This window comes from Podarcis tiliguerta (assembly GCF_965153285.1).
Source record: "Podarcis tiliguerta genome assembly, chromosome: 4".
Taxonomy (NCBI): Eukaryota; Metazoa; Chordata; class Lepidosauria; order Squamata; family Lacertidae; genus Podarcis; species Podarcis tiliguerta.
In genome coordinates this window covers 68,203,667-68,220,526 of record NC_139537.1, presented here as the reverse complement: position 1 = coordinate 68,220,526, position 16,860 = coordinate 68,203,667, and the positions used below count along the sequence as shown (strand labels likewise).

General features: G+C 40.2%; 2 long non-coding RNA genes across 2 annotated transcripts; both read right to left on the bottom strand.

The window, feature by feature from the left end:
• Window positions 1-9,452: 9,452 nt before the first annotated feature.
• LOC310676423 lies at window positions 9,453-10,860 on the bottom strand. The gene is made up of 2 exons (XR_014510559.1): window positions 10,698-10,860; window positions 9,453-10,167 (listed from the first exon to the last, which is right to left on the bottom strand). It is a non-coding gene; the product is annotated as an uncharacterized lncRNA (long non-coding RNA).
• Window positions 10,861-11,684: 824 nt separating this feature from the next.
• LOC310676373 lies at window positions 11,685-15,830 on the bottom strand. The gene is made up of 3 exons (XR_014510505.1): window positions 15,092-15,830; window positions 13,304-13,431; window positions 11,685-11,770 (listed from the first exon to the last, which is right to left on the bottom strand). It is a non-coding gene; the product is annotated as an uncharacterized lncRNA (long non-coding RNA).
• Window positions 15,831-16,860: the final 1,030 nt, after the last annotated feature.

The window sequence follows — 16,860 nt, the reverse complement described above, 5'->3', positions numbered from 1 at the left end:
AAAACTGATTCATATATGATTTCTCCTCTCCATGATGTTCCAGGCTGTTTGATTTAGTAACTGCATTGCCACTTGTTGGTTGAAAAAGAAAAGAAATGAACGGGATGGGCTCTGACATCTTCAAGGACTACATATGGTGGCGCTTTCACCATAAATGAAGTCATCCCAATGGGGAAAAGTGTTCCTGCTCAACATGCTCTCTCAAGCACACTCTAAGATACTTATGTCAATGCAACATGTGCAGAGAAATAGTTCCACAAGCATAGTTTTTAAGGGTCTAAACCAACCTTCCTTTACCTGGTGCCCTCCAAATATTTCGGACTACAACTCCAGGAACATAGGAAGCTGTCATATGCTGAATCAGACATTTGGTCTACCTAGCTCAATATTGTCCACATTGACTGCCAGCAGCTCTCCAGAGTTTCAGGCAGGAAATCTTCTCCAGTTCTGGATCCATCTTCACATAAAGCAGATGCTGTACCACTGAGCTACAGTACTTCCCTTAGTCCCACCATCCCTGACCATTTGTCATGCTGGATGTGGATTATAGTCCAAACATCTGGAGGACACCAGGTTCAGGACGGCTGATTTAAATATTATTGAGGGAAACATAATCCTAGAAAGCTCTACAGACTTTTTCACTATCACAGCTATGAAGAAAGGAGTGATTGGGATAGTGTACAATCTCAGGATGGAAAAATCTTGGCTAATGTGCCACACAGACATCTGGAAGTTGCTGCCTTTGACAAACATGGACCTTGTTCCAGCATCAATATGTGTTCAAGGATTTGCTTGATTTGCATTACTCATAATTATTAAAAACACTACTAATTTAACAGTTAAAACAAAACACCTGAGGATTCATATTCTGACAACTATGAATAACTTCCTCAAGTGAGTTGTTTTACAGGGTCTTTTTTTGGGGGGGGGTTCCTCTCTCTATTGTCTTCACATAGACTTGCCTTCCTCCGCCAGCTGCAATCCCCTGCTTTCCTCCAATAAAAGCCTAATGTCTCCAACATTTTGAAGGGCATGCACCATTAGTCAAAGTTGCACTTGTTCTACAGATGTTGAGAGAATGAGGGGACTTGAGAGTCAGGTATGTTTGCAACTTGTTGAAACCAAGACAGTGAGAGAAAATGAGGGAGATTTGCCTTACAGAATGCAAATGTGAACATTATTGTTATTAGTAGTGGTATTTTAGTAGGATAGAAATCTTACTATATCTCCATATATTTTAAAAAAGGAATGGCTTCACAGCTTCCATTCCAGTTGTGTTGCAATGAATACATTAGGAAGAGGATCAAATTCTAGAAGGGAGAGATGAGAGAACCTCCCTTGTTTTGATTATGAGCATTCAGGAAAGTGCTTTCCATTTCTGTTTGGTTCTGCTGGCTCATCTATGCTCCTCATCATATTGGCCTCCAGAAATTTTAATGCCCAGGCCTAGTTATGGTGGAAAGCCACTTGGGAATTCAATCTCCCACTCCCACAGTAAAGTACATGTGAGTGAGGGATGACTTCGGTTTTGGTCTGTGTGGGGGATATGATAACATGTTTGCAAGTAATCATAGAGAGAATTGACCCAAATGGAGAAGTTTCTCATGAAACAAAATGCTCATTGTTGATTATCTGTTTGTATAAATTAATAGAAATCTGTGTGAATTTCAGTGAAAAGGCTAATGTTACAGAACTTCTGTGTAGGTGTATTCAAAGCTTTGTAGTTCATGTAAGCCCTTTTTCTCAGTCAGTGTACAAGTTGTGGAGAGAGAGAGAGAGAGAGAGAGAGAGAGGGAGGGAGGGAGAGAGACTGTGATGGTAGCAGGTTGTAGAGCAGGGGTGGTGAACCAAATGCAGCTCACCAAGCATCTCTATCTGGCCCTCAAGACTCCCTCCACATCACACCCACTTCCCAGCAATGCTCTGCCTCCCCAGGTTGTGCTCTCAGCAGTCCTACTTCACATCCTCAAGTGTTTTTGCTTGACTGGGACATGTCCCTGAACTCTGACCATGCCTTTTGCTTGCCTAGATGGAGAACAAGAGAGTTGTGGGCAAAAACTAGCCTACTGCACAAAGGTAAAATTTACCTTTGTTGCTGTGCTCACGTCTGCCTCTGGCCCCTCCTACCACTTGGATTTGGCCCCCCAGAAGGGAAACAGGACAGAACCATTTCCAGGTCAGGAGAACAGCCCCCTCCACATTACTTTAGCAGTGGGTGTTGTCTAAACAAGTAACTGAGGAAGGCTTGGATTGAGCTGTAGTGCTAGTTCTATACTGAACATTTCTCCTGCATTTTTTCAATCCTCCTCCTTCACTTGATGAAAAAAGAATTTGCATCAAAGGGGAGTACATAGTCAATCCTTTTCAGAGACACACCCTACAGTTTCACATAGGAGCCTCTCTGAGCCCTGTCTGGAAATGAACCTGGGACCTTTGTCATGTGCTCTAACTAGTGATGTGCCAAAATTTGCCCTCAAAATTCTCAAAAGCTTCCTCCCCCTGTGAAAGAGGCTTTCATTAAAAAAAAAATATGCTCAGAGCATTGTAGAATTTCTTTAGAATTCCAGTGGGTGCAGAGTTTACCATCACAAGGTAGCCAAGGGCGGCATAAGCATATTTCTTTCCAGTAAACACATTTGCAGCACTCTGCAGCCTCCTTGGCTTCCTGATCTGAAAACATCTCATAGACAGACTTAAGCCATGAAGTCTTCCCCTGGTTTTAATGGGAGTGCATGCACCTGGGGAGGCTGCAGAGTGTACACCATGGGAAAGATGATTTATAGAAAGAAAAAACTCCACTAGAACTCCGCTAAATCACATCAGTGCATGAAGAAACCGGCACCTCACCTATGAGAATTTCACACATTTTCCCTCTCCCCTTTGATAGTTTTCAAATGTAATTTCTTTTCTCATTAATTGATAGGGAATGCTTTTTCAAAATGCTGGATATATGTTTTAGCACCACATTAGTATAGAACACACCTTAAACAAGTCATTACTGCTGTTTATTAATCAAGGAAACACTTGAATTAACAAACCACTGCAGGGAATATTCTTGCTTAACTGAAAGCAACTATGATGTCATTCCTTGACAATGTAAATCCATGATGTCATTGATCCCCCCCACATTTTTTGTGCTTGCCCTATTCCCTTAGCATTTGCTGAATGAAGCAGTTGGTGTAGCCTCCAACATGAATCCCAGTGCTGAAGACTGATTTATACCAGAACCCCATGTGCAGGCTGTGTTGTGCTTTCTCTCCAGAATTTTGTCACATCCTGTTTTGCATACCTTGTATAAATGTATTTTCCACACAGGGAGGATATGGTTTGTTTTGATCATCATCTGAACAGCAGAGCCAAGCCAACTGAAGAAAAACAGATTGAATGTCTTTGTCCACTGCATTTGATTGATTAGGCATATCTGTACATAAGTAAATTCAAACATGAAGTACTCCGATAAGCAGATTTTTAGATTCAAGGTCCTTTGCCTGTCTGAGAAATTTGAAAATAAATTTTAAACAAAATTTCACAGTCCAGGTCTGATTCTATTGAAGTCTGAGAATGGGACTTATTTTATCTATCTCAACAGTTTCTACCCCAAGTTAGGACATAGGAATGCAGTTTCAGATATGTCAGTGAAACTTTAGCAGTCTGAAATTCATTTTCTTGCTTTGTTGACATTGTATGTCATTTAGCAAAATTGCATCCAGAAAAAGAGGATTTTTCATAACAGCATTTTCCATTAGGAAAAATATTTATTGAAGATTTCCTTTCCCAGCTCTTGCCATGATTTTGTCATAGACTTGCAAGAAACAGTGCAGTGAAAACAGTAGTTGTCTGGAAAATGAACTGTCACAGTTCCGTTTTCTTTCCAGAGTCCCTTTCTTAGGAAAAGTAATTACTGGAGGTTTTCTCCAGTGTACCATTTATTTTATGCTAAGCCCCGCCTGCAAAATCTGAATCTATTATGTTAGGGCTACACTCAGACAGCACTTTATTCCATTTTCCAGACGTTTCCTTGCCTGATAATTTCCACATTTTATATAATCTCTAAGAGAATGTAAACACTACTTATGAAAAAACAGCAGAATCTAGCAGAAGTTTAGCACCCATTCCTGTGTTATTTGCTTCCAGAAAGAAATCCATTTGCAACCCAGTTAACCCAGACAATTACAGGGGTTTTGCATTGTAATTTCATGTGACAAAATTGGGAGCAGTATTCTGGTATGCAGATCTTTCCTGCCACTTAAAAGTTAGTGTGACGTGGCATTATATCAGTCCAAAAGTCACAGTTCCATAAAATACCAGGTAAAGCAGGTAAATGCAATGTAAAAGGAAGTTAAAAGCCAGGATAAACATTCTAGCATTATGACTGGGAAAACTAACACAATAATCCCCACATCTGAAAATACTCTAGTTCTTCTCCTAATTTGAGGACCCATTCTTATGATTCACATTCTGACATTCAAACTTATTCTACTAGTTGCTATCTAATACAAACAAAGTAGTAGTAAGGAGGAGGTCAAATTGTTTATCTCTTTGTCTCTGAACAGGTAACATAAAAATAGAGTATTGTTATGGCTGCTGGTTGACTGTTCCTTTGTTTAGGAGTTCATAACCTAGAATGGATGGCCAATATTTTCTTAGTGGGAGTTGATAGAAGATACTTGGTTATCTCACTACCTTGCTCAAGCATTTATTGATTAGATCAATGAAGGTACTGTTGGACTGCACACCACTACAACCTTCGTATGTTGAGTGGGAAGGTCCGAGGTGGATTGTAAGACCATCCAGCTGAATGTGCTGGCAGTTTTCTGTGACTGTGAAGCCTGATTGCGGAGACTTTGGGGGCTCTCTGTTTCAGATATTTCCATATCCTTTATGCTCTACTGCATTTTTTATCTGGAAGGGTATAATAACATAACCTCGTTTCTGGGTTTGTTTGTTTTTCCCCAATCAAGTCAAAAGGCAATATTTGGTGTGGAATGAAGAAAATTACTTCTTGCTCATGCCTATTAATTGATAGAGTATTTTAAATGTAACACGAGCCAAGCCAAATAAGTCAGAAACGTAAAACCGCCTAGCCAAAGTCCTATGATATTCAGTATATAAAGTATTACTAAATGGAAATTTGAGGCCTATTAGTGCAACCAAAATCTGAACACCTGTCAAATTAGCTTTCATAGTTATATTTAATGTAGCATTCTGGATGACTGTTCCATAATCCTGTTAAAATTTAGCTGAAGTTATTCCAGTCCTTCTGTCTAATAAAAGTTACTTGTTTAGCCCAGAAAACTGACATGTGTTCAGATTTCAGTTGTACGTGTGTGTGTGTGTGTGTCAGAATGACCTCAGAACAGGGACAGATGAATCTGATAATTGATGTCTTTCACTTTCTCCCTTTTTTATTTTACATACAACCTGACTCTTTTCTGTGTCCTTCACTATGTTATACTTGTGATTACCAAGAAGACGAGAGAGAAAAACTCATAATGGTGGTGGCAGCATATGTCTTTCATTACCTCATTACCTCATAAGATGCTGCAACCACACTTGAGCAAATCAAGTTCCCTTGAACGCAGTAACCAGACTCATGTGTGTGCAAAATGTATGGGTTGTTGGGTATGTATATCACTTGTGTGCATGCCATTTAATATTAACACAAATGTGCACCAATCAGGCAGGGAAGGAGATGGCTAGACAGGAGTGTAGGGCAGGTATGGATGATCTCATTTCCACGCCATGCTTCAATGATACTCAAGTGTTATATTTGGGCAAGCTATATACCTGGCTGAAGGAGGTTGTGGATTGCAGCCTTGTTGCATAATTGACAATAGTAATTGTGATCCTATGACTTGCATTCTCTCCTACATGATGTCAGTTAAGGCTTTACAGATGGTAAGTCATGAGAGGCCTCAAGCAATAGGGAGAAAATGAATGGTGTACCGTAATCAGAAATTGATGCTTCCTTGTGGAACTTGATGAGATGCAGGTTTTAAGCTTCAGTCAATATTGCTGTCATGCTGTTTGGAGGCAGCTGTAATTGATTAATCTGTATCAAAATGTCACATGATCAGCAAGTGGCTCTGATCTAATTGAAACAAAATATTTTTCCCCCATTAGGAACTTAAAAGAGAATCATTTAATGAAAATAGCCAAGAGCACTGATCTACTCAACTTTCCATATGTTCCACCTACGGCTTAGCATTCTGAAAATAGATTAATTGAACACAGTCAAACATTTTACTAAAATGGTGGAAATCAAACTAGAATCAAATAGAATGGTGGAAATCAAACTAGAATCAAATAGAATCACAAGGGTAATTTGATAGAGGTATCAGATATTGCTTCATGTACTGCCTAACACCATGTCCATATGATTTGTTTTCTGCACTGGTGTATCAGCTTTTGTACTTTTTGGTTGCATGTGTGAGTTTTGGTCATCCAAACAAAAGCATAAAACAATGAAAAAGAACTTCTAATATTGCCACATCCATAATGGACAAACATCACTGTGCCTATGATAGACAGGTAATTATGATATGAAGCAACAGACACAAGGATGAAGGATAGCCAGAATGGGAAGAAAGAGACAATGGGTAGGGATGAAGTGGGTTTAACCTTCAAATTTACTTTGTGAGTTGCTTTCTATTATTAGATATGAAGACTTCTGCTTATGAATCCCTACACACATACAACCCAAGTTCCATGCTTGGCTTTAATAAACATGTCCTTTAGGACTTTTATGAGGTATTAGCAAATGTCCGCCATTGTGATAGATAGTGGGGTTCTCTCACCAAAGGGTATTTGCTCCCAACTCAGATCTTTGCATCTCTCTCTCTCTCTCTCTCTCTCTCTCTCTCTCTCTCTCACACACACACACACACACTGCACCAGAAGAACATCTACGGATCAAAAGGACATACATTGCAGAAATCCTTGGGTAGAGCAACTCTCCCAGAGTGTCCCTGTAATCTTAGACTAGGGGCTCAGTCAGCTTGTCCCACCACTTTCTCCTGGGAAAATCCCATCTTTATAGCTGAATTGGAGCAGGCATCAATTGGGTTTTCCATAGGAAGACTTAGTTTTCCTGGAGAAAGCAGTGTGGCAAACAAAAAAGTGCACAGACCCATGCATAAGAAGCATGGGGCAAGCTGAAAGCAGCTGGCACCTGTGCTTTCTAGTGCATCTGAATGGGACACATCTGTGGACAACCTAAGGAAGTACCATCCACCTTGGGCCTGCCCATAAAAAGCAAGTCTAGAGTGAGAGACCAAGGTGATGTCTGCTGCTTCTAGGAACTCTTCTCATGAAACTTTTGTGGGTGAGATGAAAGTTTGTTGGACCCTGGGTGAGAAGCCAGAGGCTGAGAGGGAGGGTGTATCAGTCAGAAGGAAAATGAATCAATATTGATTTGCAAATATATTAGCAACTTTGTATTAATGTAACACTTTTATATGTAATACTATATTTTGTAATATTTTCTTTAAGTTGTCTGTTGTTGCTTCAGTTTTCTGCACACTGCTTAGAGATATTTCAAATGTATTTAGTGGTGTAGAAATCAAACAATCACTCAATCAATTCAATGTTTTGCTTTTTCACATTGAACTGAATGGAACATGCTTTTGTTTGCAGATGTACCAATCGGCTTGATAAGGTTGGTGGTGCCTGCCTTATACCATGCCTAAGCAGAACACCTCCCTCCAGAGCCACAAGGTTACATACATGTTTCTGAAAGACAGAACACACACATGCAGATGTGGGATGCCTTGGCTTGGAAGTTTTTCAGTAAAAAGGTAAAGGATCCCTGGACGATTAAGTCCAGTCAAAGGCAACTATGGGATGTGGCGCTCATCTTGCTTCAGGTCGAGGGAGCCGACATTTGTCTACAGACAGCTTTCTGGGTCATGTGGCCAGCATGACTAAACTGCTTCTGGTGCCATGGGACACCATGACAATTGCCAGAGAGCATGGAAACTCTGTTTACTTTCCCACCGCAGTGGTACCTATTATTCTACTTGTGCTGGTATGCTTTTGAACTGCTAGGTTGGCAGGAGCTGGGACAGAATGGGAGCTCACCCCATTGCATGGATTCGAACCACCAACCTTCTGATCGGCAAGCCCGAGAGGCTCAGTGGGTTAGATCACAGCGCCACCTACATCCCTAGGTTTTTAAGGAGTAAAGCAATGGGTGGGGAAACCGGAAAGCATCTCTCCTCTGCTGCTTTTCCTCTTCCAATCACCCCTCCCAACACTGCTTTTCAGAAAAGGCATGTACTGTTCAGCTGTCCCTTGCACATATTCATGTGTAATGTGCAAGTTGAGCCCTTAATACTTATACTCTTTTCGGCAAATGGGATGAACTTGATTGTTTGCATCAGGAAATAAAGCTTTCTGAAATCTCCTCCCTGGAAACCTTTCATCTTGGACTTTGCAATATAGTTCTCTGGAAGAGAGTGATGGGCTATCATGTTTGCCAAAAGCTGAACTATTTCCAGCATGCCAGAGAATGGAGATTTTCCATTCTTGGACAATATCTCACTTTCTAGGGTGTGGTATAAATGCAGGGGGGGTTGAAAAGCCATAAATGATGCCGTAGTTTCCACAAGTGAAGTTAAATCTAAGAATAAATGTGCCTAGTCTAGCAGAGCAGACTTCCCAGAAGATGTTACATCAGTAGGACACAAAGGACTCCAGAGCAGTCTCACTAAAATCAATATGACTGCAAAGCAAGTAATTTGAGGGGAATGACAACATTCTTGATGCTTTTCTTTTGTAGGTATTAGTTGTGCACCTAATAGAATTTTGATCACATTACAGAGAACATTAGAGGGAAATGAAAGAATAGCTTAATGCATTCTATTTGGGTAGCCACTGCTATGGCAACAATCCCATTATGGATGAACAAAAACTGGTGCATTAGCCATAGAAGCAAAAAGGAAATTGGTGCCTGTTTCAGAAAAGTTCTCATGGTACAAAAACAGCCACCAAAAAGAGCTATCACTTCATGTGTTGAATTTTCACATTAAAGCTAGTAAATTAAGCATTCATTTAACAAAAATAAATACATCATTTTTCAAGCATGTATAAATAAGATACACACCAATTGTTGTTTCCGGACCCCTCTCTCTCATTGGCATGTTCACCTATGTAGTCAGAACTGGAACTATCACATGGCCCATCCTCTGTATTTACCTTGTGCTGGAGTGCTGATCTCTGTCATGAAGTATGCTTAAAGCCCCGAATTTTGACACACAATACCCAATTTTCAGACATTTCCAGTAGATGTGATGTCTTATGCCACATGTGTATTGATTCTTAGCTTTCTAGATAATTTAAAACTGTTTTCAATTAAATTATATACTATAAACCAAAACAGAACAGAGGAATCTACCGTAACATACAAATTCTCATGGTTGGTTCGTAGTCAGATGAGACTAACATAAGGGGACCAGTAACAAAAAGTATTATTGTGATGCCCAGATTTCACGCATTGGTAGAGTTAAAGAGTTATGCACAGCTTTTGTAGTGGTGTAAGTAATAAAGTCCCATCATATGGCATAAAGATGTTCCAGGTTTGCCAATCCATCTGAGACTTCCCAAGTATGCATTATTATTTTCTGAAAATGACAAACATTTTTGTACCACAATGATAGCTGTAAACTTTGCAATGTCTTTCACTTTTGCACAAGAGAAATGCTAGCTGCTGCCAAAAGCCAGCTAAAAGTTCTTTTGAATGTATAGTCATTTGCTTCCTTGCCCCATATATTTACAAACAATAACCGTGGATTCATCTAAATTGTAATCTTGAGAATCTTAAAAAAATTGTGGTGTGTTTTGGACCAAAATATGTACACATTCCCATCATAAATGAAAGTACAGTATGTTCCCCATTCCTCATAAGCTTTGTAGTTCATGTTATAAAAGACCTTAATTATTATGGAATACTGTTCTTGACTCCTGGCTTTGAGCATGAGGTGTACATATGTCTTGTTTCAGACTTCTCTAGCAATCATCTTGGTCAATCCAAAGATCTTTATCAAGAATACTGATGTTGAAAGTCCCTGTTCCTGATTGAGCTTGAAGAGAGCTGTGGGTGTCCTGACCACCGATGGATCAACACAGATCACCAGACTAGAAGTCTAAAGAGAAGACACCACTACACATCTAAGGGGAGGACAATGTAGTTTAAAAGGCTCTCAGGAAGATTGCTTTTGCAGACAGAATCTGAATGGGTCCAAAATTGTTTGAGCTGTGTATTAATGGCACTTCATTGTAAACCATTGTAATGGTCCTCCTTGCTAGCACCCAGGGAAAAGGAACCCATTATGCCCAAGGTGGGTTTCATGATTTGTTTCATTCCAAACAAATGATGATCTGTAGCCAATGTTTGTTCTTGGCTAACAGGCTGTGGTTTGTTTTACTCAAACAAATCTACTTTCTGGTTATATCACTAAGCCAGGGATTGTGGATTGTTTCTCCTGTGCGCTAGCAGGGAGGGGGAAAGTGGCAAAGATCAGCAAAGTTCCTGGCAAGCCATTTGCTATAGTGACTGCAAAGTCAATGCTTCCTTGCTTAAGAATCTCCTTGCAAAGAGCTCTTCTCAAGCTTGAGGTCCCAGCATCCAGCCAGCATCCAGTCTCATGATTCCCATCCATCCATCCATCTGCCCATTTATCTATTAATTTCTAAACTACATCTTTTAAGTTTTGAACCTGAAGTCAGTTCCTTCCTGATTTCTCAGAATCTCATTTAGTGGCTCTGGGTTGAAACATGACTGAACTATGCAAAGTTCTACTCATACTCAGCAGAGGGTCTACAGAGCAAAACAAAACCCAGTTAGAGCCATTTCTGCACTTAGGGAGTCTATTTTGACTACCCTGGCATATGCCTTAATAGATGCACAGGTTTCACTGGAACTAAATAACATTTCAGCACACATAGGAAAGATGACTTGACATATGCTGGATATCACTCAATTAATCGTTGACATGAACTTCATGTAACTAAAAAGTGATGAGACAAAACGCCTTTTGTCTCATCTCAAAGCAACGCCAACAAATATAGCAGACGTGAATGCCTGCCTCAAACTTAAACATCAGACAAGAACTTCACCCTACCTAAGACTTCAGGCATCAGGCTTTTCCTTCATCAGCTGTATTGTTCGTTCCACATTATTTTAAGCTTGTTGTATTTAGGGCTGGCTCTTTCTGATATGATCTTATTCCTTGGGGCAGTCTATGTCAACATGCAAACAGGAAGGCAAAGCCCAGGGTTTCTGAGATATGATGTGGGTGATCTTTCTCTTCATGTTTTGACATATCCATGTGGAAATCCTGAAAGGGGCCAGGTGTGCATTGCTTTTACTTTGATCTGCTACAAATGTGTGTGCGTGTGCATGCGCCATGGTCTGCAGAAGCCTGAATTCTGCATTGCCACACCCACGTACCTGTCTCCACAGCAGATGGGGAGTTAGAGCATCACCGTGGCATCAACTCATGTGATGTACTCTTTATTATCAAACTGTTAACACTGGAAATAAATGAAGATTCACTGGAAGTGGGGATTCTGAACGTGTTTTAAAGATAGCAGCCTCATATTCCCATTCACTGCAAATGTTGAAAGAATAATAATCAAACCCATTTATTGCTAAAGGAAATTGCCCATTGTAGCTTCATCCTAGAGAATTTATCTGATCCTTCCTTCTTGGATTAATGGGCAGTCTGCATCTTAGTTATCCACTGGTGTTTGCTCCGATGCAGACCTAATGCTGAAAAACAGCATATCCAAGTACAATTTAAAACAATACTTACTGATTTACGTAAAATAAAAATGCATCTTTAAAAAAGAACTTAAATGTGAATTTCTATGCAGATTTTTAAAAACAAAAACCCAATGCATAAACAGGATGGAATGGGCTGATTTGTGGACCCATACAAAATGGCCTAGCCTTGTTATAGATTGATTCAGCCATTCCTGTCGCACTCTTTATAGAGTTTATCAGCAACCGAAGAATGATCTCAGCCGTGCAAAGCTTATTGTCGAAACAGAAATGGAGAAAGATACGGTATAGTATGAGAATTGTGAGCAATACACATCTAAAGCATCTTGATATTATTATAACATTCCATCACTCTTATTCTTTTCATATTTCTGTTTGTCTGTCAACTCAGGAGTCTCCCTCTGGAAAAAGAAAACAGCTGGGGGTCTGACATATATTTGGAATGTATTTTGTTTTAAAGAAAAGTGAACCAACTTTAACACTCACGTGTTCAGTAGCCCCGTAAGAAACACCTCTCCTGGGAGAACTTGGGTTACATGCATGTTCAGCCCACAGTGCTATCTGATTATTCCCAGCTGCTAGATTTGTGTCAGACGATTTCTAAACACTGGGTAGTCCATTTGGCCTTACAGTAGGCTTTAAGTATTCAGATTCCTATATGACAGAAATTAAACAGATCTGGTCTCAAGACTATTGTTAATAACACTTAGCCAATAAATCTGATATCGAGCTATGTAATTCTTTTCAAAGACAACGCCACTGAACTCTTTACCTTTCTGATGCAGATGACAAAATGATGCCAGATTAAAAGCAATTTTACATTAAAAATATACGTCCCCAGCAACCAAAGCATTTGAAAAAGGCATTTCATACATAAGACTAAGTGTATCTACATAAAAGTGTACTATGGGAGGTATATCTTCATATATATGCCACTCATTCTTTAGATGCTAAATCTAGAACATATCTAGCACAGGGTGGTTCCAGATGACCTGTTTACTGAGCATTCATCTTGATTTGTTTCCAGGCAGAAACGACAATGCTGGCTATTTAAGGAGAATTTATTTGTATTTGTTTATGGGGAGGTTAGATGACGGTCATATATGCAGTATACATACATATGAATTCACATTAAACAATCATGGTCGTTGTCCCCCCCCCCCAAGAATCCTGGGAACTGTAGTTTATTAAGGGTTCTGAAAGTTGGTAGGAGACCCCTGTTCCCCTCACAGAGCTACAGTGCCAAGAGTTCCCTGGGTTGATCGGTAAACCACTCTAGGAATTTTAGGTCTGAGAAGGGAACAATGGTTTCCTCACAACACAGGAAGCTGCCTTATACTGAGACCATAGGACCATCTAGGTCAGTATTGTTGACATGGATTGGTAGCAGCTCTCCATTTGTATATCAACCAATTACATCTTCATGGATAGATTACGTGAACATTCTCCATGAGAAGGTTGCGTGACCATGGGGAATGTGCACAAGGGCCGGTAGTTATGCATATTAACCACTCCACTTACATTATGCTTAACTTATACATATGGAGAAAAGTGATGGAAGAGGTAGGTAAGAATGAATCTATCTGAGACAGATACCAAGTATTAAACATGGTACGTTGGAAGCAGTCACGGTTGGCTTCACCATACTCCTAAAATGAACAGAAAGAAACATTTTTATTTATACATAAATTAATCTAGTTTGGTAAAACCATTCTCTTTCATTTATTTTTCCCATTCTAGTTTTAGTCTTAAATCTAAAGAAAAAGCACTAGTCCCACAATTATTTCATCCTTGTTAATGCAAACTGTGGCAAACTTTGAAGCAAAGTATGTGTATGTGTAGTGTAGATTTGAGCAACGACACTTGCAAGACTATTTAAAACATGGCACCTTTGGAAGTGGAAATGGTAGTCATATATTGGAGATACTGACATATAGTTTTTGAAAGGCCATTCCTTCTGAAGTAAGTATGAAAGAAATGGAAAACTTATGGTCCAAAGCAACATCCCCAAAAGAACAATGAAACCTGCAAGGCCCAAAATTGGGAAACAACGTGGAAATTATGACTGTTTTATGAACTTTTATAGTAACTGGAATCTTTCAGGTATGTCTGAAAGATTTTACTGGGTGTTCTTTATTGGGGAACAAATGAGAGAAATATAACTACAATGTATAGGTGTCTGTATGAATCCTTTTTGTTTCCACCATTTTTCTTTGCAAAATTCCCAATAACCACGTCAGAAATCATATGCGTAAACTACAGTGAGCTCAAGCCAGGGAAAGTGAGCTAGCACTGACATCTTATTGACATTATTGAGTCCGAACTATTTTAAACGAATAAAAGAATAAAGTAAGTTGCACTTGTTTAAATGGGTCTAAATATCTCTGGATTAGAAGCTACCCTAGTAATCTGTCAGAGCCCATAGATTTGTGATGTGGAATACAACAACTAGGTGCACATGGAATAATCTGACTTCAGCACTGTGTGGATGTGTTTTTAATCCCCATAACCAGGAGCCACACATGGTATATACTCATAACAGCACTACACACTATGTTTTTGGTAAAGATATACACTAAAGATGTAAAAGGATGAGTCAGTCCTCCATTTTAAAATAAGGAATATGTGAATCTCAGAGCTCTTACAGAGCATGAATATGTGAATGGCCAAACTAGAAAATGAAACTTCAGTTGTGTATATATAATGTTAACAGTTGCCTTTCTTTCTTTTAAAAATGCAAGTAGAATTTGCTGGGGGATCATTATCATGAATGCTAGAAGTGGGGAAGGCGTTTTAACCCTTCCCTTCCCGTCCCTTATGTTGCCCCTTTAAAAGGAATTCCCTTTTGTTGCTAAACTAGAATATCCTTGCAATGAAAAGACCAAATTAAGGAGTGAGCTTTGCAAGGACCACAGCAGGAGAGGAAAGTGTAGAACTCCCCCCCCACAAACACTTACAGTGATCTCTACAATTACCACCCACACCCAAAGCTGAAATCATTTGCATCTTGCACACATTAAGTGCAAATTTGCATTAACTTCCTACCTCATTTGGCCCTCTGATACTTTTAAGTAGAAACATCAGTGATTGAACCTGGATATTTATGCAATCAAACCATATGGCCATTGCTCGACTGATGGGATCCTCCTCAACAAAAGACAATGGACCAAGTAAAAATGCTTTGGGATTTATACATGCCTCATACACTCTTTGTTGCCCATGTCCAAATTACAGATTATGATGGCCTAGAAATCCAAAACCAAAGGATATACGTGTTTTTCTTGCAATGAGCTTTGTTTTAATAAATACTTTTCGACCTGAGTCAGTTCGTGGTTTGCACCATTCTTCAATAAGCATATCAAATTGGTTGTTTTTATTTTTATTTTGGTCTTGGTCTGCTTGAATATAAATGTTACTTAAAGAGGCATTTTGGATGCTTGTTTGCAGCTAATATGCATACCATGCACTAGGTATGTCATAGCGAGAGTATGATATAAAACCGTGTGAGACCTCCTCTTGTCTATGCAAGCTAGCTGAAGTTGGTAGCTACTCAGCTTTGCAAAGCAAAGTGGCAGCACAGCTGAGCAAACACAGCAGAGAAGTGATGAAATAATCAGAAGTTGGACAAAACTATTTGTGTTGATAGGCAAAGGGGAGGGAACCCATAAGGGGGTAAGACTCCTATTGCAGGAAAGTCTGATTCTTAACATATCTGTTAGCCAAATGTTTCCTACAATCTGGAACAACTTTTGCTCCCCAACGCATTCCCTTTGGCTTCTCCGAATGGTGACTCAGAGTTTGTGAAAGAATAAAATGTAGCATATGCTGAGGTTGCAGCCTTGGAAACTGTGGCACCTATTAAGGCACTGTGATGAAAGTGAAGTGCATCAAAACTGGGAATAAAATAGAATTGGAAGCTGATAGGTTTAGACAAAGGGCCAGAAGCAGAACTTGAAGGAGAATAGAGAAAGCTTGGAGCACTTCAAACAAGGACATAGAAAAGGTGGAGAACCTCAGGATTGCAGCCTCCGGCCCTCTCTGTTTGGCCCTCAGGAGTTTCCACTAGCCATGCCCAACACAGGCCTTGCTTTATGCCACAAGTCCTCTTGTCTAGCTGCAATATGCCCTAGACCCTGATAATGCCTTTAGGTTGACTGGAGGGAGAATAGAGAAGGGTAAAGGGTAAAGGGACCCCTGACCATTAGGTCCAGTCGTGGACGACTCTGGGGTTGCGGCACTCATCTCGCTTTATTGGCCGAGGGAGCCAGTGTACAGCTTCTGGGTCATGTGGCCAGCATGACTAAGCCACTTCTGGCGAACCAGAGCAGCACACAGAAACGCCGTTTACCTTCCTGCCGGAGTGGTACCTATTTATCTACTTGCACTTTGACGTGCTTTTGAACTGCTAGGTTGGCAGGAGCAGGGACTGCCTACTTTATGATCGGCAAGTCCTAGGCTCTGTGGTTTAATCCACAGAGCCACCCGCGTCCCTGAGAAGTATATATTTATTATTATTATTATTATTATTATTATTATTTTATATGTCACTTTGCAGGAAAACTCTCACCTGCTATCTATATTCCTGGGATAATTATTTCCCTGGCCACAACTAGGCTGTGCACAAAGAGGACACAAAAAGTGTTCAACTAAATTTGGATCCCGAAACTTAAGCGCAGCCATTTGTACTTGGGGTACTTCATGGCAAAACTGTTGGTGCAGCCCAAATGCTACACTCTTCCTATGCCACTTAGAGGGAGGGAGGCAAGGAAGGAGGGAGGGAGAGACTTGCTGCACCATTCAGACCCCAAATCTTTCTGTCACAGGACCACAGGAAGCTGCCTTATACTGAATCTGACCTCTGGCCCATCTAGCTCAGTACTGTCTGCACGGACTGGCAGCAGCTCTCAAGGGTTTCAGTTGGGAACCCTAACTAGAAATGGCAGAGTTGACCCTGGAACATTCTGCAGGCAAAGCAGATGCTCTTCTGCTGAACCAGCCCTCTCACCCACTTTCACCGTTGGTATTTGCAGCTGGTCACTCCAGCCTGCTGAAGAGGGTTGCTAGTGCCAGTTAAGTTG